Source organism: Notamacropus eugenii, chromosome 1 (genome assembly GCF_028372415.1).
Source record: "Notamacropus eugenii isolate mMacEug1 chromosome 1, mMacEug1.pri_v2, whole genome shotgun sequence".
In the NCBI taxonomy this organism is placed as follows: Eukaryota; Metazoa; Chordata; class Mammalia; order Diprotodontia; family Macropodidae; genus Notamacropus; species Notamacropus eugenii.
Window position 1 is genome coordinate 218284140 of NC_092872.1, and position 23698 is coordinate 218307837.

A 23698-nucleotide genomic window follows, 5' to 3' on the forward strand; every position below is an offset into this window, starting at 1 on the left:
TGACTCTATTTTCTCTTCTTTGTAAAGTATATATGAACCTGGTTTGGGCATGCTCCAAGGGTGAATTTAATGAAAAAGTTAGATGAGAATAGGCATTATTTCATAGATAGTATCCTATGGTAGAGCACGTCTTTATTATCACACAACTGAGAATGTAAAGAAAATAAGATCCATTTTTGTTAATTATCTACTGATTTTTCAGAAGACATTTTATTTAATAGAGAAAAATACAGACTTCACAGCTCAGGCAAGACACGTGCCACTGAAACATTAAAACTGCACAATATGCAGAGATAATACTCCAGAGATAATTGTTCAATAATACACTGATACTGCTATCAAGAAAAGGGAGATGTATATTCACTAAAGATGTTCACCAGGGTCATGAAGGATGTCTTATGTCAAGTTCAAACAAAAGGATTCCTTGTAAAGAACAAGGTTCTCCGAATATTCTTATTAAGAGAAGACATCTTTCTAAATGCCCTGGGTAGAGAATACTACAGAGACTCCTCAGAGACAGTTAGGTGGCATAGTAGATAGAATGCTGGTCTTGGGGTCATGAAGATCTGAATTCAAATCTAGCCACAGAAACTTCTTAGCTTTAGCATCTTACAACCTCAGCTGTCTCCTCTGTAAAATGGGGATTATCATAATGTCACAGGGTTGGTATGAGAATCCAATGAGATAGCATATATGAGATATTTTGCAAATCTTAAAATTTTATGTAAATGTTTGCCATTATTATTAGTAATAATGAACTACACACCAACAAAAAAGACAACAATCTCACCAATTGCACCTCTAAAATAAAAGTGGATGAACAATACACACTTTAGACAAAGCTATGATATTACTGGCAAGACAGGCTGTTAGATTCATTCATCTTTATGTGCATTTTGGATAGGTGCTTCAGACGGACAATGAATTGGACTCAGAAATGAGTAAGAAGAGAGGCTAAAGATGGATTACATTTGAATGAATGAATGAAAAAATTACTAAGTACTTACTATGTGAAAAACTGTACTTAGCTCTAGGGATACAAATATGAAAGTGAAGCCAATCCCTGCCTGCAAGATGCTTACGTTACAGTGGAGGAAATATCACACATAAGGGAGCGATGCCAAGGAAGGACATGCTTGTTAGGAAAGTTATAGGGATGCTACATGGTGAGTACAATGACATATTCTACATTTAGGACAGGTAGGGAGTGGAACAAAAAAAGGGTACATACCCATCCAGAGGTGAAGCTGTGGCCAACGTGATGGCCAGAGGGGAGTGAGTGAGGTGAGACATAGTAGAGGCTTTCCTGAAAGGGTGCACAGGAGAGGAGGTCACCAAAAACAGGCACTAGATGCCCTGGGTCACAAGTTCCTCTAGGGCATGGTCTCTGATTTGGGCAGTGAAGTAGTTGACAAGAAAGTATGGAGAGATGGCCAGAGAGGAGGGAGTGAACTGGAGAAGATGAATAGGAAACAGCCCAGAGTTGTGTAGGACCCTCTTGTTCATACCAGTATTTTTTCTGTGATGCAATGTGGCTATGAATCATGAAAAGCAATAATTTGGGGATAATCAAAATGATAAAAATCCCAAAAGGGCAATGGAAAGATGCGTGATGAATGCAAATAGGTAAAGGATGATTCCTGTAGGAGAAATAGTACAAAAGACATTATTGAGGATACAGGAATAGAAAGGGCTCCATTTTGGGGAGTAGGTCTTCTGGGACAAAATGGACAAGAAATACAAGTATGTAGAGGTTATCATCTGCATTGGCATAGAGAACCAATGGAATATTATAATCTTGGGCTAACAAAAATGATAAATAACCCAACAGGGCAGTGGAAAGACACATGGTGAGTGCAAATAGGTTTCCACATGTTACCAAGCATGACTCACACAGGAGAAACAGGACAAAAGATGTTCTTGAGGACACATAGGAATAGAAAGGGAGGTTGGCCAACTATGTAGCAAGACTGAGAGACAACAGCTAGACAGCATGCTACTCTGGTACCTCTAAGATATTAAAAGATTCAGAGGAATGACCCCTGTTCATCGAGTAGGTCTTCTGTGGAGTATTTATGGGACAAAAAAATATGCAAAAATTCTGAGTATGTAGAGACTGCGATCTGTATTGGCAGAGGGTACCAATGAGATCATAGGTCCATTAGAGTACCGAGTAAAATAAAAGCATTTTCTATGTGAAGTCAGGCAGCTAGGTGTCATGGTGAATAGAAGGGCAAACAGAGTCAGGAAGACCTGATTTTAAATCCTGCCTCAGACATTCATTTAGCTGTGTGACTCTGGGTGAGTTTGGTCTTGCTCTGTTTCCTCATTGATAAAAGGGGGATAATGATTATTCCTCCCTCATGGAGTTGTTGCGAGAATCAAATTAGATCATATATGGAAGGTGCTTTGCAAATCTTAAAGTGCTTTATCAATGTTTGCTATTATTATAGCCTTAGAGTAGGGGAAAGAATGCTAGGTTTGGAAATGGTATATTTCCAACCTGTCCTGCATATAGTTGTCTGCATGTTATGTCTTCCATTAGTCTGTGAGCTCCTTAAAAGCAAGGACTGGCTTTTGACTTTCTTTGTATCCCCAGCACTTAGGATGGTGCCTGGTATATGTTTGTTTAGTTGTTTTCAGTCATGCCTGACTCTTTGTGACTTCATTTGGGGTATTCTTGGCAAAGGTAATGGAGTGGTTGCCTTTTCATTTTCTAGTTCATTTTACAGATGAAGAAACTGAGGCAAAGAAGGGTAAATGACTTGTCCAGGGTCTCACAGCCACTGAGTGTCCAAGGCCAGATTTAAAGTTGTGTGTTCATGTTTCCAGTTCCAGTGCTCTATATACTGCACCATTTAGGTGCCTGGTATATAGCAGGTGTTTAATAAATGCTGGTTGACCTGCTGACTGGATTTAAATTACCCATAGGACCTTGGATAATTCATTTAGCCTCTCTTTGCTTCAGTTGGTTCATCTGTAAAATGAGGGGATTGAACTAAATAACTTCTATGGTCACTTCCAACTCTATATCTGTATCCTGTGCCTTAGAATCTCTAACATTTTCTTTACACAATCATGGTAGAACTTTTACTCTTTCAAAGTATTTTTCCCCCAATGAATTCTTCTGTCACATTGAATGGTGCCATCTTGAAAAGTAGGTGTCCGCATGGATGAGGTTAGAGGCCTTTGGAGACAATATTTTTAGATGTTTATCAGCTTCACACAAAAATGTACATTTCACTTCATAGGCAGCTATGATTACATTTATACCCTCAGGGTACCAGCTACAACATGAGAAATACTATAGGCTGTTGGTGCTGCTTCTTAACTTGGCATGCTCCCTGATAATCACAAAGGCTAGTATTTATATAATAGCTTCTGGTCTTCAAAGTGCTTTACAAATATTAACTCATATAATCCAAACATTAATCCCAGGAGGCAGGTGCTATTATTATTCCCCTTTTACAAATAAAGAAACTGAGGCAGAGGATAAATGACTTGTCCAGAGTCACATGGCTAGCAAATTGTCTGAGGCCAAATTTCAACTCAGGTCCTATTGATTTCAGGTCTACTGTTCTATCCACTCCGCTGCCTCCAAACTGATACGGGCTTCACAGAACTGTATGGTCCAGAATGTTTTATTGTCACACTTCCCCCTCCAGGAAAGCCAAAACACTGTTACCTGTGACATTGAAAAATTAAATTATTGTATTTCTTGCACAAGTAAGTCCAAGGCTAGAGTTTTCAGGGTCCACATTTCACAAAGTTTGAGCCCAGTTGTACGCTAAACACAAAGAGGTCAAGCCCGTCCCTTAGTAGGAAGAAGCTAAAATTTCACTCTGAATGAAATCTCCAGTATTGTCAGAGGACTAATACACAGGGCATGTGTGAATGAATAAAGTCTCTGGAAGCCTGGAAGAAGGGAGGCTTTGTGTTTTCATTGGTCTCACATTCAGTTCTCATAGGTCTAGAGCTAGTCCAGCACCCTAATTTAACAGATAAGGAAATGAGGTCTAGGAAGTTAAGCGACTTATCCAAAGTCACAAGTTGGAAACATCAGAAATAGAATTTGAATTCATGTCCCCTGACTCCAGAGTTCTGCCTCCCTCTGTTGTGCTAAGGAAAGGTTTAGGCTCAGAAATGCAGTATTATGTTAAGGAATAAGGGACAGTAATTCATTCAGAAAATAAAGGGAAAACTCTTACTTTGAGTAAGTGTATTGTGACTCCAGTATTCTCTTCTCCTAACAGAACAGTCAGGCATGTAGCAAGGGCAACAAGAGGCTTCTCTTCTTGATCAGTCAGGGAAATATCACTTCCCGAACCTCAGTACTAGATTTCATACATCTTAAGAAGTATGGCAGGTGAGGAAGAGGGCTGTCATTGGAGGCACAAAAGCTGGGGTTCAAATTCTGCCATTGTTACATATTAGTTACATGTCTTTGGCTAAGTTATGAGTGCTCCAAGACAACTCTCTAAAATTATAGGGTATAAGCTAGTTCACAGAATCATAGATTTAAGACTGGGAGGGACAGCTGAGGCTTTCTAGTCAAACCCTCACATTTTATAGATGAGGTAACAGAAGTCCAGAGTGGTTAAATGATTTGTCCAGGGACGTACCACTTAAGTGTTATTGGGATGGGATTTGTATACTGATTCCAGCTTCCATGCTCTAGCTCTCTATTTTGGCATGAACCCTCCCACTGAGATCCCTCCATTGGTAGAGAAAAGCTTATACACCAGTGACACTTCATACTAATGAGATCACAAGTACAGATTTAAAAAAAACACAAATAACAAATGGAGTATTTACAACGACCCATTTCCCCCCTAGCTGTTTGCCTTTCATGTCCACAGGATGCCACAGAGACTGGATTTGGGATCTGAGTTTGACACAGTGTCTTCCTTGTGGTTTTGACAAAATAAAGATTTTTGGGGGGCTAATACAATTGTTTTAATTGAACATCTTTTCTCCTGAGTTAAAGGAAAGCATCATGACCAGAAGACACTATCCCATTAGAATTGATTTCATTGTCTATTTCAGGAGTAGATTCTGAGTGTGAGGGCAATTGACCATCTAACTATCCTACCAGATTATGTTATATTATTTCTAGACACGGATTCTAACTCAACACCATTTGTTTTCATGACATCCTGGATGGGCATTCCTGGGAAGAAGGGTCTAATCTAAATATGACAGTTGTGGAAAATAAGGCATGGATAGCCATTACTCAATTCAGCCCATGACTATGTGTCCTCTTCCTTCAGCCCCCACAGTTTTCTACACCAAGTGGATATTGGGTACAATGGGTTAGACTGGATCCCAGCCTTGCCTTCATCATAGATAACTATGGAATTTTGGACCAAGTTCTCATCATCTTTATGCTTCCATTTTTTCTTGTCTGTGAAATGAATGTATACATTGGCCACCTTTTCCATAAAGAACAACACAAAGTGATGAGTTGAGCTAGAAAATGACTGAGCCTCTTAAAGAAGAGATGACGGGAAAACCTGAAGTGAATTCTTCAAACCTCGTAAGGTTCCTGCATTACTAACAAAGTTTATATTATCCTGGTACAATGGTATCTATTAAGGGAAGACTGGCATTTTGGATTCAGGTGCATCTCTTTACGTTCTTGGTGTATTCTTCGAAAGTTAGGTCAATCAAAATTTTGTCAATGGAATCATATTGTAAATTTCTCAGCCAAGGCAGAGAAGGCTGTGCCCAGTCCTCTCCTCCCCAGTACTTTGCATGTGTCTTATATATGTCTAAGTTGACATACATATATTGTCTTCCCCTGTAGAAAGTAAACTCCTTCAGGGCAGGGACTATTTCACTTTTGTGTTTGTATACCTAGTATCTAGCACAGTGCCTGGTACATAATAGGGATATAATGAATGCTTGTTAATTGATTGATTCTCATGTGAAGCTAGATATTTTAAGGGAAAACTTCAAGGAATACTTTTGTAACATGACAACTTGCTAAATTTTGAAAGTTTAGGCTTTTATATATAATTCAGTTTAATTTGGGTTTTCTTAAAGCAAAATAAATGTCATAAAAAAGTATGGTTCCTATACGTCAAAAGTAGTGGAAAGAGCATGAGGTTTAGCTAGAGCATTAGTGTCAAAATCTCGTTTCGTATATTATCAAAGTGACCTTGGAAAAGTACTTTTTACCTCTCTGTCTCTTAATTTCCTCATTTTTAAAATGAGAATACTGAAATAGATGATCTCTAAGATCCCCTTAGACAGAATTCCATTATCTGATGAATGACCGATCTAGTGACCAAAATTTAGGAACTTAAGGCAGGTAGGTGGTGCAGTGGTTAGAGGCTGGACTCAGCCTCAGACATGTTTTAGCTATGTGACCCTGCACAAGTCACTTAGACTCGACCTGCCTCAGTTTCCTCATCTGTAAAATGGGGATAATAATCTCCCAGGAGTGTTGTGAGGGTCAAATTAGATAAGATATTGCAACTCTTAAAGCATCATATATACAGACACACATATTTATGTTATTACGATTATTGGCAGACTATTTTCTTTATTTTGTTTTGTTTCATGTTTTTCTTTCTCATGGCTGCTCCCATTTGTTTTAATTTTTCTATACAATATGACTAACATAAAATATGTTTAATAGGAATGTGTATATAGAGTCTATATCAGTTTGCATGCCATCTTGGGTAAGGGAAGGGGAGGGAGGGGAGGAAATTTAAAACTTATGGAAGTGAATGTTGAAAACTAAAAATAAGTAAATGAAAAAATAAAAATATATCAATAAAAAAGAACTTAAGCTTTGTTCTCTTTTATAATTCCATGGAATCAACTAAGGTCCTTAGTTTTAATATCTACATCAATAAGTATTTATTAATCACCTACTGTGTGCAAGGTACTGAGGGCACAACAGTTTCGTTTGAAACAACCAAAATGGACAAAATCAATCATGGGAACTGATCATTTTCTGGGTGATTGATCAGCAGTTATCCTGTATGATCATGAGTCCAAACTTTTGCTCAAGGAATAAAGAAAGCTTTCTGGGGCTTGCTAGCAAGCAGGTGAGTAACTTTTTTCTTTCTTTCTTTCTTTTTTTTTTTGCTTAGCTCCATTGTGTCAAAGCCTGGGCAAACTGTCAAGTCGTCTTTATGGGTGATGTCATTGTAACAGCACTCTCCCAGGTCAGGCATTCTCTGAGATTCAGGATGGCTGCACTGAAGCCTGACTATAATTCAGCCTGGCATGTGTCAGTGACACTATACAGGAGAAGAGAATTGGATCACCTTTACTGAGCCAAATGAGGATATATTCTTAAACTTGTGACAGATCCCCCAGACTCTCCCCCTCCCCACATCTCTCTCGTTTCATTTGGGACCCTGGAAGACTTCATAGATCCAGTGTGCAACCAAAAAAGATTTAGATTAAGCATTATGAAGAGGAGTGTGTGCACATTTCTGGAAATAGGAGAAGCTGAAAAATACCAGCTGGTCCCTATGTCAGTAGAAGGGGAGTCAACTATCTGGAAGAGGTATAAAAGAGTCGGATATCTAGCCAACAGCATAAGAGACAGAAATTGTCTCTTATGAAGAGAGAACAAAGAGGTTATGCCATCTGCTCGAACACAAATAGTAACAACCAATGTTATTCAGATGCCTTTTTGGGGCTTTCAAAGTGCTTTATAAATATTATCTCATTCGATCCTCACAACAACCCTGGGAAGTAGGTGCCACTATTATTCCCATTTTACAAATGAGAACACATATTCAGGGTGGTTAAATGACTTGTCCATGGTCATATAGCTAGTAGGTGTGAGAGGCAGGATTTGAACTCAGGTTTTCTAGACTCAAGTACTCTATTTACTATGCCAGCATACCTCTCTGATAATACCAGATGACCTCAGAGAACCAATATAAATTGCCTGGACATTCCTTTGGGACATGGTTGACAAAATAGTTTCCCTCATGGGACAGTTTGTACCAGACTACAAACTCTGAGCATAGTCCTATGCAACACTTGGGAATAGATTTTGAGTGAGTACAACTGGCCATCTAACTGTCTTACCAATGACATAATATGATTTCAAGACATGGGATCTAACTTGATACCATTCTGTGTTCTATGCTCTAATCACACAGGTCTAGAGTTGCTTACACACTCATTCCTTCTGAGCCAAGGAATAGTATTTTCCTATGCAGAAGCAGTATCAGTTAAAGCATTCAGCTTTCCTTTCCTACATCTTTGGGACCCAGGAGTTGGCTTATGGATAAAATAGGACATCTTGTGTAGGCCCCAAAGGAGATGTCTTTAGGGACACAGCTATTCAAGTTTTAGTCACGATGATTCTATCACAGGCAGGGAGGAGCTTTTTCCTTCCCTTTTGTTTAGGTTATCATTAGATGCTAGGCTAACTCTACTATCCAATCAGCCATAGCCCTGGTTATAGTAAAGAAGGCTTGGAGCAGAGAAGAAGGGAAGGGACCACTGACTGGGTGTGGAGCATATCTAGACTTTGCCTTTTATCTTCCAGTTATGTTTGCCCTACAAATGCTATCAGTCATCTCAAATGGCCTTTGGACATAGTTCAACCATGATATATTAGCATTAATATTATAACTATTCACATAAAAATATAGTAATTAATGTGTGTTCGTCCTTCGTTGCTGAAGAAGACCATGCCATCAGAGAAATGATGATATGACTTGCACTTGACTTTGTTTTTGAGTGAGGGAGGGCTGTGCAGGTCACCGGCCTCACTTCTCCTCCAGAGCCATCTGAATCCAGCGAGGTGGTGCAGTGGATATAGCACCACTGCAGGAGTCAGCAGGACCTGAGTTCAAATCTCACCTCAGACATTTGACATTCACTAGTTGTGTGACCTTAGGCAAGTCATTTAACCCCAATTGCCTCATCCTGGGTCATCTCCAGTCATCCTGATGAATATCTGGTCACTGGATTCAGATAGTAATTAATAACTGCATCCTGACTACCATGTGACTCATCATTTCTTGAGTGAGATCCTTAATTTCTGTCTCCATGCAGTAAAGACTATAGTGGTTTGACAGAATGAATGTGACTTTTGAAGACACCCAACTTATAATCAGGAAAGAACATAGACATTAGCGAATATTGATGGCAGATCTATATAATTCTTTCCTCCTAAGAGCTCAAACTTCCAAGATAACAGATATATTCCCATACAGTGCTTACCACATACTTATTAATATGTACTGCTTATCACAATACTTAGCATCTGCTTATCAATATGCTTTGCTAATGCATCCTCTGACCTCTTATAGAGAAGGGCATAGGAATTGGTACCTGGTACCTGGTATAAATAGGCAAGGCAGAAACAGTAGGAGCACAAGCATCTAGGCTTCATTAACTGGAGTCAAGAATTTCCAAACTTGTGGCATAACATGTCTTTCCCTCTCCCGTCTTCATAGAGTCAGGTCCCCAAATAGAGCAGGATGTGAACTTCACTACTTGCCAGCAAAGAGTCTGGTGGAAAACTGTTTTTAGGTTGGGCGTGCCATTGAGAAAAACAATTGTGGGGGAAATTAGTGGTAGTAATTTGGTTGTTTAGATGACCACCCACGCCCCATTTGTGCCTCTCTATCCCCTGCCAAAGCATATCTATGGGACTTAGTATGAAGCCTTGCACATAGAAGATGCTAAAGACACATTTGTTGATGAATAAAGATTGTAGTCAGTTAGTGAACCTCTAAAGTTTCTCCTGACTCTAACATTCTATGATTATACTTTGTAGATGTTGGGGACATAATTGTCATCTGTCTCTTACCTGTTATCCTTTGTGTCCATTCTGAATTATACAGAAGTCATGGAATTAAGAAATTCATAGGGCCATCTAGGTGGTGGGTAATGGATGGAATGTATTAGGTTAGATCCAAAAATTACACAATGACAAAATTCTACCACATAGGTGGTCTGGGAGGAAGCTAGGAAACGTTACTAACTAGTTGAGCCCAGTGAAAGTAACTTTTTGTTTGCCTCATGTACCTAGCCTTACTCTTCACATATGTTTGAGTACAAACACAGTACAAAAAATTATCTGGGTTGAGGACTAATGTCTGAAAAGAAAGAGGATTTCATTTATTCAACAAGCATTTAAGTACCTGCTACTTAAAAAGCACTATTCCATACCCTAGGGATATGGACCAAAATGACACTGTCCCCATGCTCAAGGTATTAAGGTAAGCATGTAGACATGTGAGTAAATATAAAAAATAAAAATGGCAATTGGGGCACATTGACTGCTGAGGGGACAAGGAAAGGCCTTATGTAGGAAGGGACCCTTGGACTGAGAGCTGAAGAAAGCTACAGACTCTAAGAGGCAACGGTGAAGGGAGGAAGCATTCCAGGCATGGGAGACGGTTCCCATGGCGATGATAAATGAAACATCACATGTGAGGAAGGGTCTGAAGGCCAGCTGGGCCAGACTGAAGATTGTAAGAAGGACAATATTGAGTATTAAGTCTAGAAAGACAGGGTGAAACCAGATTATTAAGGGCACTGAGGAGGTGCCCCCATATTACATGCAAAATACAACACAGAAGACCATTGGCCTAAACTTCTGTTACAAAGCAGAGCTAAGCTAAGCCAATAATCAAACAATGTTTCTAAAATTTCACTAATCTAACCACAACAAATACATAGAAAGTGAGAGAAAGAACTTAAAAAAAGATAACTGTGATTTGAATCTCTGTTTTCTGTTACCTCAATCAAAGGGACAGAAGATTGGAGTTTAAGAACTGAAGAATCTAGTTGGATCATATGAGTGACTGTAAGGATTATATGCCAAAGGTACTCAGCAGGCTCAGCCTAGGCTCCGACATTAGGCCGCCGAGGGTCCCCCCAGTTAAAACAAAACTGTGTGATTTCCTGACGATCATTCCAGATACCAATGTCTAACAACTCTACTTGTAGTTATTCAAAAGTGACTTAACTTTCTTACAAATTGTTCATTCCACTCAGACTGACTTGCTAGCTGCCATCTGCCACTTTCTTGTTTTTATACAGGATAGTTCCTATTTTGGGGTGCTCTGTCTCCTCCCTGGCCTTTTCTGATTGTCACTGGGGGTTCATATCTTTTCCCTCTCCTGAAATGATTTTTTTCCGGACTTTGTACTTATATATGTATATTTTGTACCCCTCCTCCCTTTCTCAATATAGAAAGTGTATAAACTTCTTGACATTTTGTCTTTGTATATCCAGAACATTACCTGCTACATAGTAGGTATTTAAAAATATTTGTTGAATTGTCATATAGCTAGTAAGGATCCGAGGCAGAATTTGAAGCCAGTTTTTTAGGTTCAAGTACTCTATTTACTATGCCAGAATGCTTCTTCAATAATAACAGATGACCTGAGAGAACCGATACAAATTGCCTGGACACTCCTGTGTGACAAAGTTGACAAACTAGTTTCCAACTCTAAGCACCAAATTGAAGAAAGATTCTTTTTCTTCATAGGGTGTAATCATTTCTGCTACATTACTGAATAATACCATTATGTACAAATTTAGACAAGAACCTTATTGGAAACTTAGGAAATGATAATCTGGAAGTCATAGAGAATTTGTTACCTGAATTGTCAACTTTGGGCACAAAAACTCGATGTGGCTTAGAATATATGGATGCTGCTGTACAATTCTGAAGGTTCTCACCACTTTCAAGCATATCGAGGTCAGATAATACATGGAAGAATAGTTGGAAAATTAAAGTATTAGACTATAAGCTCTCTGAAGACAGGGGCCATATTTTATTCCAATGTCTCTAGCATCTCGTTAAGTATCTTATTTTTCTATCTCTAGCAGTTGTTATGTTCTGTCCAGTAGGTACTTTATATACAGGCTCATAGATTTAGAGCTTGAGACCATATCTAAGGTTCCCTTGACCAAGTTGTCTAGTCCTACCCACTCATTTTAAGATAAGGAAACTGAGGTCTAGAGAAATTAAATAAGTTGACATACAGGTATGAAGTATCAGAGCTGGGATTTGATTTCAGGTTCTCTGACTCTACGGTCAGTGGTGGTGGTGCAGTGGTTAGAGTGCTGGTCAGGAATTTAAATCCAACCTTGGATATGTGCTATATATGTGACCCTGGGCAAGCCACTTAACCTTGGTTGCCTCAGTTTCTTCATCTGTAAAATGAGTTGAAGAAGCAAATGGAAAACCACTCTAGGATCTTTGCCAAGAAAATCCCAAAAAGGGTCACAAAGAGCTGAACATGACTGAATGACTGAACAATAAAACCTACCTCTGACTCCAAATACAGTAGAGCATTTCTTTCACTCTACCATGGTGCTTCCCAACATATTTGTGGAATCAAATGCTTTCACTGGGACTATGAATAATAATTAATTGTATGAAAAATAATAACTGACCTATATATGTATATGTGTGTGTGTATGTGAGACCTTGCTCAGCCCTCCCTCACTTAAAACAAAGTCAAGTGCAAGTCATGACATCATTTCTCTGATGTCATGGTCTTCTTTGAAAATGAAGGACAAACGTAACAACAACGACATATATACACACACACACATATATACACACACACACATATATACACACACAGACATAGACGCATATGTGCATCTAAATATCTATATAGTTTTGTTGTTCAATCATGTCCAACACTTTGTGACTCTGTTTGAGATTTTCTTGGCAAAGATACTAGAGTGGTTTGCCATTTCCTTCTCCAGCTCATTTTTCTGATGAGGAAACTGAGGCAAATAGGGTTGTGACTTGCCCAGGGTCACACAATTAGTAAGTGTATGAGTCTGGATTTGAACTCATGAAGATGAGTCTTCCTGATTCCAGGCCAGGTGCTCTATCCACTGCGCTACTTAGCTGTACTTAGGTAAGATTTATGAAGCTATTTATATAGATGATTCTCAGAACAACTCATTCCTATAAGTCCCACAATTATCATTCACATTTTACCAATGAGGAACTGAAGAAGAAGGTGACTTGTCTAGGGTCCCACAGCTGGCAAGGGTCTATAAGAGTCTTCTTGACCACAAATCCAGCCCTCCACCTACTATAACCATCTTCTATTGTGTAGCGCATTCAAGTGCCCTCTGTGATTTGCTCTGTGGACAGCCATAACCCCATCAAGGCATAACTTTCCTTATTGAGAGAGCTTTTACTATGGAGGCAACTCAAATCTCACCTTCCAGTCCTTCATCTTAAATCCTGACACCTCAGAAGCATGCCTAGATGAATAAGCTTTCAATATCAGCGACAGCTAGCATTTATATCAAATTTAAAATTTACACAGCCCTTTACCTCTGTTATCATATTTGGTCTTTACAACAACTCCATGAGTTATTATTTTGTTCATTTTATAGATGAGGATACTGAGTCCCAAAGAGGTTAAGTAATTGTCTTCAGGTCACACAGATAAGGAAGAGGAGGATGAGAGAACAAGTGTTTATTAAGTACCTACTATGTGCTAGCCACTATGCTAAGTGCTTTACAAAATTGCCTCAATTGATCCTTACCACCCTAGGAGGTAGGTGTTATTATTATACACTTGAGGTAGACAAAGGTTAAGTGACTTGCCTAGGGTCGCACAGCTAGTCAATGTCGAAGGCAGTATTTGAACTCAGATTTGGCTGACTCCATCACCTAACTACATACTAATTATTCTACTCAATAGTTGCATTGGGATGTTTGGCAGGCAAAAAGACACTGGCATCATCCTATAATAGTTGAGAGCATGATGAGGTCCTCCCTGAGGCCTTCATTCCAATTTTAGGGGAGTTGGAAGCAAGAACTTGAAAGCTGCTCTTCTCATCCTTCCATTTTTCTCATTCCCCAGAACAAAATAGTTGAAAGAAAAAAGAAATGCTTAAGAGGAAATTAATTTAATCTGCATGTCCTGCCTTCACTTAGAGCTTCAAGTCTGGTCTAGCCAGGTCCTTGAATAGCCAGTAATGAAGTTCCTCAAATGTGTATTTTTCCTTTGTGTTGTTTATGATGATCTAAGCCCCATCTGGGCCTTGATGCTGCCCTATGCTTTAGGAATGTCCCAGATAGGGACTCCAGGGGCCTCTGCCCAGCAGTTTCTCCAGGCAAAGGCTGAAGAGAGGGGTAGATTGCATTGCAACTTGTCACTTCTAGTAAGTCAATAAGACTGTAGCAGGTGAGCCACTCTCTCAGCCAGAAAAGGGGAAAGAAGGCTACATATGGTGGGCAACAGCGGTCAAGCTGGGAGGTAGGTTTGATGTGGTCATATAAAAATGATGAATTTTCTGGTCCAAACTGCTTTTTTTGCTGCTTGTGAAAACTAAGACTAGGGTTTCAGTAAAATAAACTTAAAAGTGGGGAGTGATTTGTTTGTATAGGCAACAAGAAAGAGATCCCAAAGATTTAAGCCTAATTTGTCTTTTTAAAAACGTTAAGCTGAAAAATGTGTCTGCTATAAAAGATCAGAGAATAAGGTGGGTGACTTCGTGCAGGTCTGCCTCACTTAAATTCACTTTATGCATGAGTCAAGACCCATTGGTCCACTTCAAAAACAAAGGAAAACAGCAATATTTTTTTAGGGAGGATCTCCCCCCCCCATTATATTTCCTTAGGCCAATATAATCTCCTTAATGACAAAGAATCTTTATACATCTGAAACATGGAGGATATAAACCCTCTTTGTGCCCCAATTTCTTCTCAGTAAAACAAAAGAGCTGGATTAGAGGGAGTTCAGTGTAGTGGAAAGAGCCCAGAGCTTAGAGTCATGAAGACTTGAGTTCATATCCTACCTATAGCACTTAGTAGCTATGTAACCATGGTTAAGGCACTTAACCTCTGTCTGCCTCAATTTACTCATCTGGATAAAAATGCCTATTTGAAGTGAAATAATATATTTATGAATAGCGAGTACTGTCCTTAAGGAGCTTACGGTATGGTTGAGAAAATTATTATTACTTTTAAAGAAGTGACAATAACTAGCATTAATACAGCACTTTCAAGTTTGTAAAGTACTTTACAAATATTATCTTATTTGATCCTCACAACAACCCTGGGAAGGTAGATACCATTATTATGCCTATCTTACAGATGGAGAAACTGAGGCACACAGAAGTTAAGTGATTTGTCTGAGATGACACAACTAGTAAGTCTCTGAGGTGGGACTGAACTCAGGACTTCCAGATTCCAAGTCCAATTGTCCATCCACTGCGCCACCTAGAGGCCTAAGTATGTAAACAGACAAAAACATAAATATGGCAAGTGAATGAACAAAACCGGGAGGTCTGTGATAAGTGCCAAAATAAGTGGCATGGCTAGACAATACGAGTGAGAATCATAAAGGAGTGGGGGAGAAAGAGTGATCCCCATGAATAATAAATGGTATTTATGGGGTACTTTCAAAGCATCTGCTGTTGCCCAAGGAGGAAATATGGGGTGAACGATTCAGTGTGGTGGTTTTGTGTTGAACATATGTTAACATATCCTCAGAGGTATGTATCCCAGCAAACATTTGAAACGACCAAATATGGCAGGTAACATGAAATGACGAAAAGTACATTGGCTTTGGAACCAAAAGACTTGAATTCAAATCTTCCTTCTTTCACTTATTAAGCTTGTGATTGTAGACAGCCATTTAGTCTTTGTGCCTCGGTTTCTTCATTTGTAAAATGACAACTCTGGACCAGAGGGAGTTCAGTGTAGTACATAGAATTCTGGGCTTGGAGTCTTGAAGACTTGATTTCCAGTCTCCCCTACAACACTTATTAGTTGTTTAACTATGGGCAAGTCAATTAACATTTTTAAACCTTAGTTTTCTCATTTATAAAATGAGGAAAAAAATATTTGTAGTAATGCACTGCAGGCAGGCAGTTATTATCATTATTAATTATTTTGCTCTCCAAGGTTCCTTTGGGCTGTCAAATTCTGACTCATGACTTTTGACTCATGACTTTAAGGGGCCAGCTTCAGATGCTGAGGTAAAATGTGATAGTTAAAATCACTAAATGAGTTAATGACCAGATATTTTCTGTTTCTTAATTCTCTCCATCTGTCTATCTACCTGCTTATTTCTTCTGAACCCTAATTTAACCATTGGTTCCCCTGCTTCTGTTGAAAAGAAAAGTTCTTGGGAGCTGGAAGGGCTCTTCATTTCTCTGTGTGTAATCAATGCCTGGGACAGGGTCTTACACATAGTATCTTATACATAGTATCACTTAATACATTTTGGTTTCAGTAGGGTTGAATTAAATCATGGATGGAGAGAGGACTTTTTTCTTATAAGCTTTTCAGTTGAGTTCCTTTCAGTTGAGGAGAAGAAAGAACAGTTTTGCAGTTCTAATTTCCTATCCCTCTAATTTTGACCTAAAAAGACCTCCATGAGGATTTTGTTGGTATTAGTACTGACGAGTCATAAACATGACGGAAAGATGGACTCCCTGGAACAGAGAAGCCAAAATATAGCTGACAGAAAGACAAAGAGAAGCAGGTCTTAACAGTAAGGAGCTCTAGACTTAGGCTCCTACTTCAGCATTCCTTCTACACCATAAATATTATTCCACATTCTAAATGAGTTGTTATTTACAAATCAGTATGGCATGGGGCATGGAGAGCCAGAAAGACCTGACTTCGGGGGCTGCCTCTGGTGCATATTACATCAGATCAAGCCTCTTAATTTTACAGATAAGGAAGTTGAGGACTGGGGAGATTAAGTGACTCTTAAGTTCACAAAGGGAGTGATAGAATTCGAACCCAGGTCTTCTGACTCCAGAACTAGTGTTCTTTCTACTGTTATACATGGGGAAGCTGACCTGATGCCCTGCCTCCATCTCTTTCTAATTGTATAGTCTCAGGAAAGCAACCTCATCTCTCTGGGTCTGTTTCCTATCTGCAAAATGAGGGGTTCTACCAGGCAACCCCTAAGATTCCTTTTCATGTTAACTTTCTTCAATTTTCTCTTGCCCGTGAGGTAACCCAGGGACACTGTTCCAATGTCTGAAAGGTTAATGTGAATGATGACCACCAACTGCTGCCCATATCCATGGAGGAGAGGAGCTAGGCTTAAAAAAGAGTAGGGGATTTTCATAAGGCACAAAGGAAAATGTCCTGATTGGGGAGGAGTCCTTAGCTTTAAATGGTGTTCTGAAGTTTTCCTAGCTCTCTGAAAGACTAGCCTAGTCAAAAGACAGCATGGGGTAACTGGAGAGATAGTGGGACTTAGCAACAGGAGTTCTGGCGCCAAACAAGGTTCCATGACTGAATCATGTAATCTCTCAGTCTCTGTTTATCTGTCAAATGGGGATATTAATACCTGTACTTCCTACCTTACAGTCTCTTACTTTGCAAACCTTAAAGTACTGTAAATATGAGTGATTAGTATTTACAGAGGCTGTTTGGAATAGTGGATAGAGTTGTCCTTGGAGTCCGGATGACCTGGCTTTAAGAGACGCCTCGGGTCCATATTATCTGTGCAACTTTAGGCAACTCTCCAAAATCTTAACTTATTAGTGAATTGACAATCTACATTGATGGAGAGATTTTTTCATACCAGGATTTCCCCATACAAATGAAGTCACAGATCTGGGCCAAACAATGAAATTAAAAAAAATATTTACACATTGGTGAAGAATGATTTAGAGATTTTTTGAGCTAGAAGGACCCCTAGAGATCATGTAATGCTGTCCCCCCATCTTACATATTCAAAGTCACACAAGTAGGAAATAGACAGAGGAGTCAGGATTAGAACCTCTGACTCCAAGGTCAATGTTCTTTCTACCACACCATGTTGTTTCTCATTCTCTCCCAACCCCAACCCCAAATCCCAACCCCAACCCATATTGCTTTCCATCCATCCATAGGTACTAGCAGCTTATTTGCTATTATTTTGAATCCCTAGTAAGGATCTAACCTAGAGAAGAAATTACAGGCACTTTGAATACCTGCATGACATTCTGAATCTGAACAGCTGGTGGGTCAAATTCAGTGGCCTTTAAGGTTTTTCAATCAATTGTTATTTGTATGTCACGCCTCCTTGATTCTGTTTGGGATTCTCATGAGAATTTGCATTTGGATAGAACAGAGAAAAAAATAATGGAATAATGGTGAGTTAAAGTGGCTGCATTCAGGGAAGGAGATAGCAAAATAGGCTAAGTAGAAAGTTGTTTTTCCAAAATAAACATGACAGATAGAAGCAGGACTCACTGTGACAGAGCTGACAGGCAGACAGAGGCAGGGCTCATAGTACGGAGCTACTGTAGCCCTGAACTGGCACATACCACCACGCTGACTCTACAGATTCATTTGGTTGGCATCCAACAGTAACCTCATAAAGCTCCTTCCGAGACTTTTCCAACAAATTGAAGAGTTTCCTTTTTGTCTTCCTTCTTCATCTTTAGATTTCAAGTTAAAGTTGTGAGATATGAGACCTATGAGCTCAAAGCCCATCCAAATATATACATATATGTACATGTACATACATACATACATATGTGTGTATGTATATACATACATATATGTATATATACATATATAACATGTTTTTCATTGCCCTTCTGGCCACCAGAATAAGGAGAAAGGGTAGGTGATCAGGGAGACCAGACCTGGCCAGAAACCCATAAAAGCATATGCATTACTGGACTTTTGTGGGTTAGTTGGGCCCCCTCCTAGGATCCTGGATTTATGAATCCTACCTTTTCATGCCTGAGTTTAGAAAATTGGCAAAGGAGAGAGAAAAAGGAAAAAAAAACTAATTAAGGGACATCTAGCATGTCTGTCCAAGGAGTGATCCTATGGAAACCTGGAACTTCTAAGAAAAAGTAAAGCTAATTGTGCCACTTTAAGTTTGCAGGTTTCTAACGAGTGTTCCCACTCCCCCTTTCCCTCTAAGCAGGTAGAAATAATGATGCTGATCCCTCTCTCTCTCTGTCTCTCTCTGTCTCTGTCTGTATCTCTCTCTGTCTATCTGTCTGTCTCTCTGTCTCTCTTAAGACGCAAGTGAGAGGTAATATGGTATATGGATAGAGAGCAAGTCTTGCCTCTGCTACATAATGGCTGTGTGAACTTGGGTAAGTCCTTAACCTCTCAGAGCTCTAGGTAACTCTAAGACTATAAGTTGTAGAGACGGTTGCTGACTTATATTGGTAGAAGCAATTCATTCATCCAGAAAAACCATGTACCAAAGAAACACAGGTCCAAAAAAACCAATGAACCAAACAAAAATAATCTAATTTGCAATACTTTCTACTTCTGATGAACCTGTGGTTTAAATTCAAATCGTATCCATCGCCCATATCACATTCATATCCTCAGATGTGAGGAACAAGAATTCCTGCTGAAGTAGTGAAGATTTTTCTCATAAAAGTCTTCCTGTCTACTCATACAAAGAGTTACCATTTTGCTCAGCACCAATATATCGATGTAGCATGGTCCATCCTCTGGTATGTACATATAAACTATTTTTTTTCCTTATGCCTTCACCTTCAACACTCATGAACTTGACAAAATGACACAGCCAGCCAAGTGCTTCTAACAGAGTATGATACTAGTCAGCATGCTCTGACCACATGGACCCTTTCAATACACAGTCCTTACATGGGCATGCTTGATTCATATACTCCAATCCATCTGTTTTTCACATCCCTTGCCCCTCACCCCCAACACACATGCACACACACAAACGTATATACACACACTCACCCTCTCCCCTCTTTCTGCTCCTGGCACATACCAATTCGCCTTGAGACAATCCCACAGACTTGGTATGCCTTACATCTACACAGAAAGTGTGACTTCTTTTTTCTTTCTTTTTTTTTTTTTTTGCCTTCCAAAAATCCTACATGGAAAAATCCTGAGGACATGACATTTGGCGCCAGCCCAGTGAGCTCTGGAGCCCTGAAAACTTGGTTTTAATCAGAAAACCTCAACAAGCCCCAAACCACACTCCTTTCACTACCTACCCTCCTTGATAAGATCAGCCACATGTTAACCAAGAGGAGTTTGGTCGAGATCTGAAGTTCAGCCCTCCATCTAGGCAGACTTTCCTTTTCTTAAGGCTCTTTGCTCCACTCATGTAACATTGGGGCCGTTGTAATCAAATCCCAAGAGCCAATGAGGAAAACAGCTCAGACCTGGTTCACGGTTGAAGGTTTCAATTTCCAAGATTTCTGGCAGGCACGATTGGAATATGGCTATTTCAAGACGAGGGGCTTATCTTCCTTTGCAAGGATCTTCATGACTTCCTTATGACCAGGAGCAAAGAAGCAGAGAATTCAAACACATTTCACTGTATCCTGGTGAAAAGACATTATAGTTGGCCATATTATTTTTTAGGGAATGACTTGACTTCTCTTTGGCCCTTCCTTTCTCTTCAATCATCTGGGCTCACCTCAAGTTTTCATTGTGTTAAACTTCCGCTGCTTATTATGGGGTGCAAAGTTTAGCACAGGGTGCCCTGGCTGTGTCTCCAAGCTCAGGCTCAAAGGAGACACTTTGCTTTCTAAAGGCTCCATTTAAAGAGGATGCTTAATTTCGATTATCCCAAAGGCCCAGAAGTAGAATCAACTTTCTGACTCCTATAACCTAAGAGAATATCTATTTATAAATCATTCTGATAAGCAAAATCTAACTCTCCTTCATCATGTCAGCTATATAAGGGTGCTTCTCACAGAAATGGTTTTTGTTCATGAACTCCCCCACCCCCATGCCTCATCATGGCACACTGGAGATTCCCTGACTCTACTGGAGTAGAAACCATGGAGTCATCTCAGGTATCTCCTCATAATAAAGTGGTTGTGGACTAGCGGTCCCCCCATAAGTCAAGGAGGTGTGTCTGTCATATGGCTTTAAAGAAAAAAGATTTGGCACTTCCCTGTAGCTTTTTGGCACAATAATGGACCAGTTTCATGGTGTCTTACTTTTTTATCAAGGTTCTTTTGTTCTTATTTTATGGAGTTGATCATTTAAAAAAAATCAGACTTTGATTAATTGAGCATATTTATTTTTATCTGAGTCCTGTCTATAACACTTAAAAAAACTCTGAAAGATCATTTTTATTGATGCAAGATGTTTGTTTTTTATATCAACTCAAGAGCTCTTTGTTCAGCATTTAATCCCCCTCCAACAGGGGAAAAAGCAATAATTGCTGATTATCTGTAAAGAACACCAAGAGGGAAATGTAGGTAGGAGAATCTCTCCCTGTGAAGATGACAGGACAGGGACAGACTGAAAGAGTTTTAGCTGTGGAAACACATTCACTGTCTTATGTTATTGGCTGTAACTCACAAAAGATGATTTTCCTTATTATTATTTTTTAGACTAGGCGGTTAAATTGTATACTCAGTAAAATGATAGACCAGGAAACCCAAGTATTTTCCCTCTTTAGCCTCAAGCTATGAGAGAACCTGTTGTCATGGAAAGAACACTGGATTAATGCTCAGGAAACTTGGTTTCTTGTCTTTGCTTTACCATTACAAGCAGACAAGTCACATAACCTCTCTGGGCCTCATTTGCACAATGATGGGTTTAGACAAATTGATTTCCCAGGCCCCTTCTAGCTCTGAAATTCTATGATTCTAATTCTGTGAGAAATCAATTGGCATGATTTGGCCAATTAAAACAACTGGTCATAATCTCACAGGAGTCTGAATGTACACACCCTTGCCCAGATGCAAATACGTATTGTTGACACATGGCACCTATCAACACAAAACGCAATGCTACACACTATGTCCACACCACACCAGATCACACTCAGACCTAAACAGTGGACTCAGGCAATAGGCTCATATCTGACTTGTCAGCTTCCACTCAGTGTCATTGAAAAAGCTCAGCCATTCTTCTTGTCTTACCTTCTAGGTTCCACATTTCCAATCAAGGGCAAATCAGCTCTTTGTCCCTTTCCCAGGATCCCAATAAGCTACTGGATTTCACAGCATCACAGTCACTAGGATAGTAAAACAAGGACCTTCCATTATTCAGGCTTTCTGGGCTCACTTCTTTAACTCAGTTGCTTGAAGATGAAAAAAAGAAAAGTGAGGTGAAAAGTCAAACCTTCGAGTTCTCAAGGATCTTCCAAGATAGATGAAACAAGAAGCAAGCTAGAAATACAAAGTTACTAAAATATACTTAAATAGACAGCAAGCAAGGGGGAAACCAAATCGAGTTCTTGGTGGAGAAGAAGCAAACAGTACGCACTGGAACAACCATTTGGTGTCAAGTAACAGACAGATTAAACAAACAGACTCATCAGCTATTTTTACATTCAGATCTGGCAGTGGCAATGGATAACTGGGGGGGCGGTGTGTGTGTGTGAAAAAATAACGATGCTTGTTGAGCTGGCTGCTAACCTGGATTCAAAACTCAACCCCAAACCATCCGCGGAACTATGGAAAACCTCAATATAGATGAATGTCTCAGCGTGACAAAGAAAAATATTTATTCAAGTCACCATCAAAAAGCAGATCAAGTGTGTGCTCTGGGCGACCCATGATGGGGCTGTTGATGTGGAGGTTCAGAAATAGCCTATTTCATCATCAACCCTGGACAAATGTATCCTGCATTCCTCGAGTAAGGAGGCCACTCTCTCCCGTCCTCTCAGAGCAAAATAACATGACTGGCTGTAGGGGAGGAGACAAGCCAGCAGGGTTGGGTTTCAGGTTGAGAATTACAATAGGTTATGAAATAATAAGGGAGATATGTAAGGAAGCAAGATAACCTTAAGTTTTAGAAGCACAGATATAAACAAGGACAACCGTCTGGAAAACAGAAACAGTAAGTGAAACAATTATTCCAATCGCTGCTCTTTAATGAATTTCCTTGCATAGGACAAGGCTTAAATCTCAGAATCCTCTTGGAGGGAACTGGCTTTGGTCCATGGGGCTTATGAGAAGCACATTGCTTTTCTCAGGAACTTTCCTCTCAGGTCTCACTAAGATTGCAATCTGCACTACCTCCCCTCACCCCCCAGTTCCCTCCCTTTTCACTTCTTACTTTTGAAGCTAAGGTCCAGAAAGGTTTTGGGTTTGGTCCCATACATGAGACTAAGCAGGAAGGTTCTGTAGTGTTGATTTCCACTCGCCATTCGAATATACCATCTTCCTATTTCTGAATCATGTTGTAGAAGCCTGGTCATTGAGGGGTGGAGTGGGAATTGATTCAAACTGGGAAGAAATGGAGGGAGGTTCATTTGTTGCCATTACAAATCTAAATGTTGAGCTGTTTGTCCAAGGCTCAGAAATGGTTTTAGGGAGGAACAAACCAAGTCCCTCACTTTTCCTTGTGACATCTCTTTCTCCTCCCTCTTCAAGAGGAAATATAACAAAAAATAAAGCAGAATAAAACCTCTGAAGACCAAAGTTAAGAGAATGGAAGTAGACCATAAGGGAAATGAGAGACAGGTCCACAGGTGTTTGCTAATTAGTTTCCTATGTCTCCATTTTCATTCTTATAATTCATCACAAGCCAAGAATGTGACCTCATGTCTTATTTAAATTACCAGGAAGTATGTATTTTACATATCTCCTGCTACTAGAAGGGATGGGGTTTACACGAAGGTGACAGAATCAGAGAAAAGAAAAGAGGTTAGCGATTTAGGGAAAACACAGGAGGTAGTTTGGGAGAGGGAGAAAGAGTAAGGAGCTAAAGGAAAACTGAAAAGCTAGCATCATCGTAAAAGAAACCAGAAGGATAGCAGGGGTGGATAGAATAAGAATAATATGA

General features: G+C 39.6%; 1 protein-coding gene and 1 long non-coding RNA gene across 4 annotated transcripts in view; one reads left to right on the forward strand and one right to left on the reverse strand.

Annotated features, from left to right (window-relative positions):
- Nucleotides 1-22188, reverse strand: part of C1H10orf71 (chromosome 1 C10orf71 homolog) — a 44828-nt gene extending 22640 nt beyond the window's left edge. Inside the window, exons 1-3 of one of the 3 annotated variants that reach the window (XM_072627477.1) lie at nucleotides 22031-22188; nucleotides 21829-21923; nucleotides 19939-20271 (exon numbers count right to left, since the gene is read on the reverse strand). The gene's annotated coding sequence lies outside the window, so the exon portion shown is untranslated. Of the gene's footprint in view, nucleotides 1-19938; nucleotides 20272-21828 lie in introns of all 3 variants that reach the window. The other 2 variants (XM_072627475.1, XM_072627476.1) reach the window with 2 other exon arrangements.
- Nucleotides 22189-22559: 371 nt separating this feature from the next.
- The window catches only part of LOC140516545 (uncharacterized), a 112683-nt gene continuing 111544 nt past the window's right edge, over nucleotides 22560-23698 (forward strand). The window contains exon 1 of the long non-coding RNA XR_011971396.1: nucleotides 22560-22750. This is a non-coding gene — a long non-coding RNA (uncharacterized lncRNA). The remainder of the gene's footprint in view (nucleotides 22751-23698) is intronic.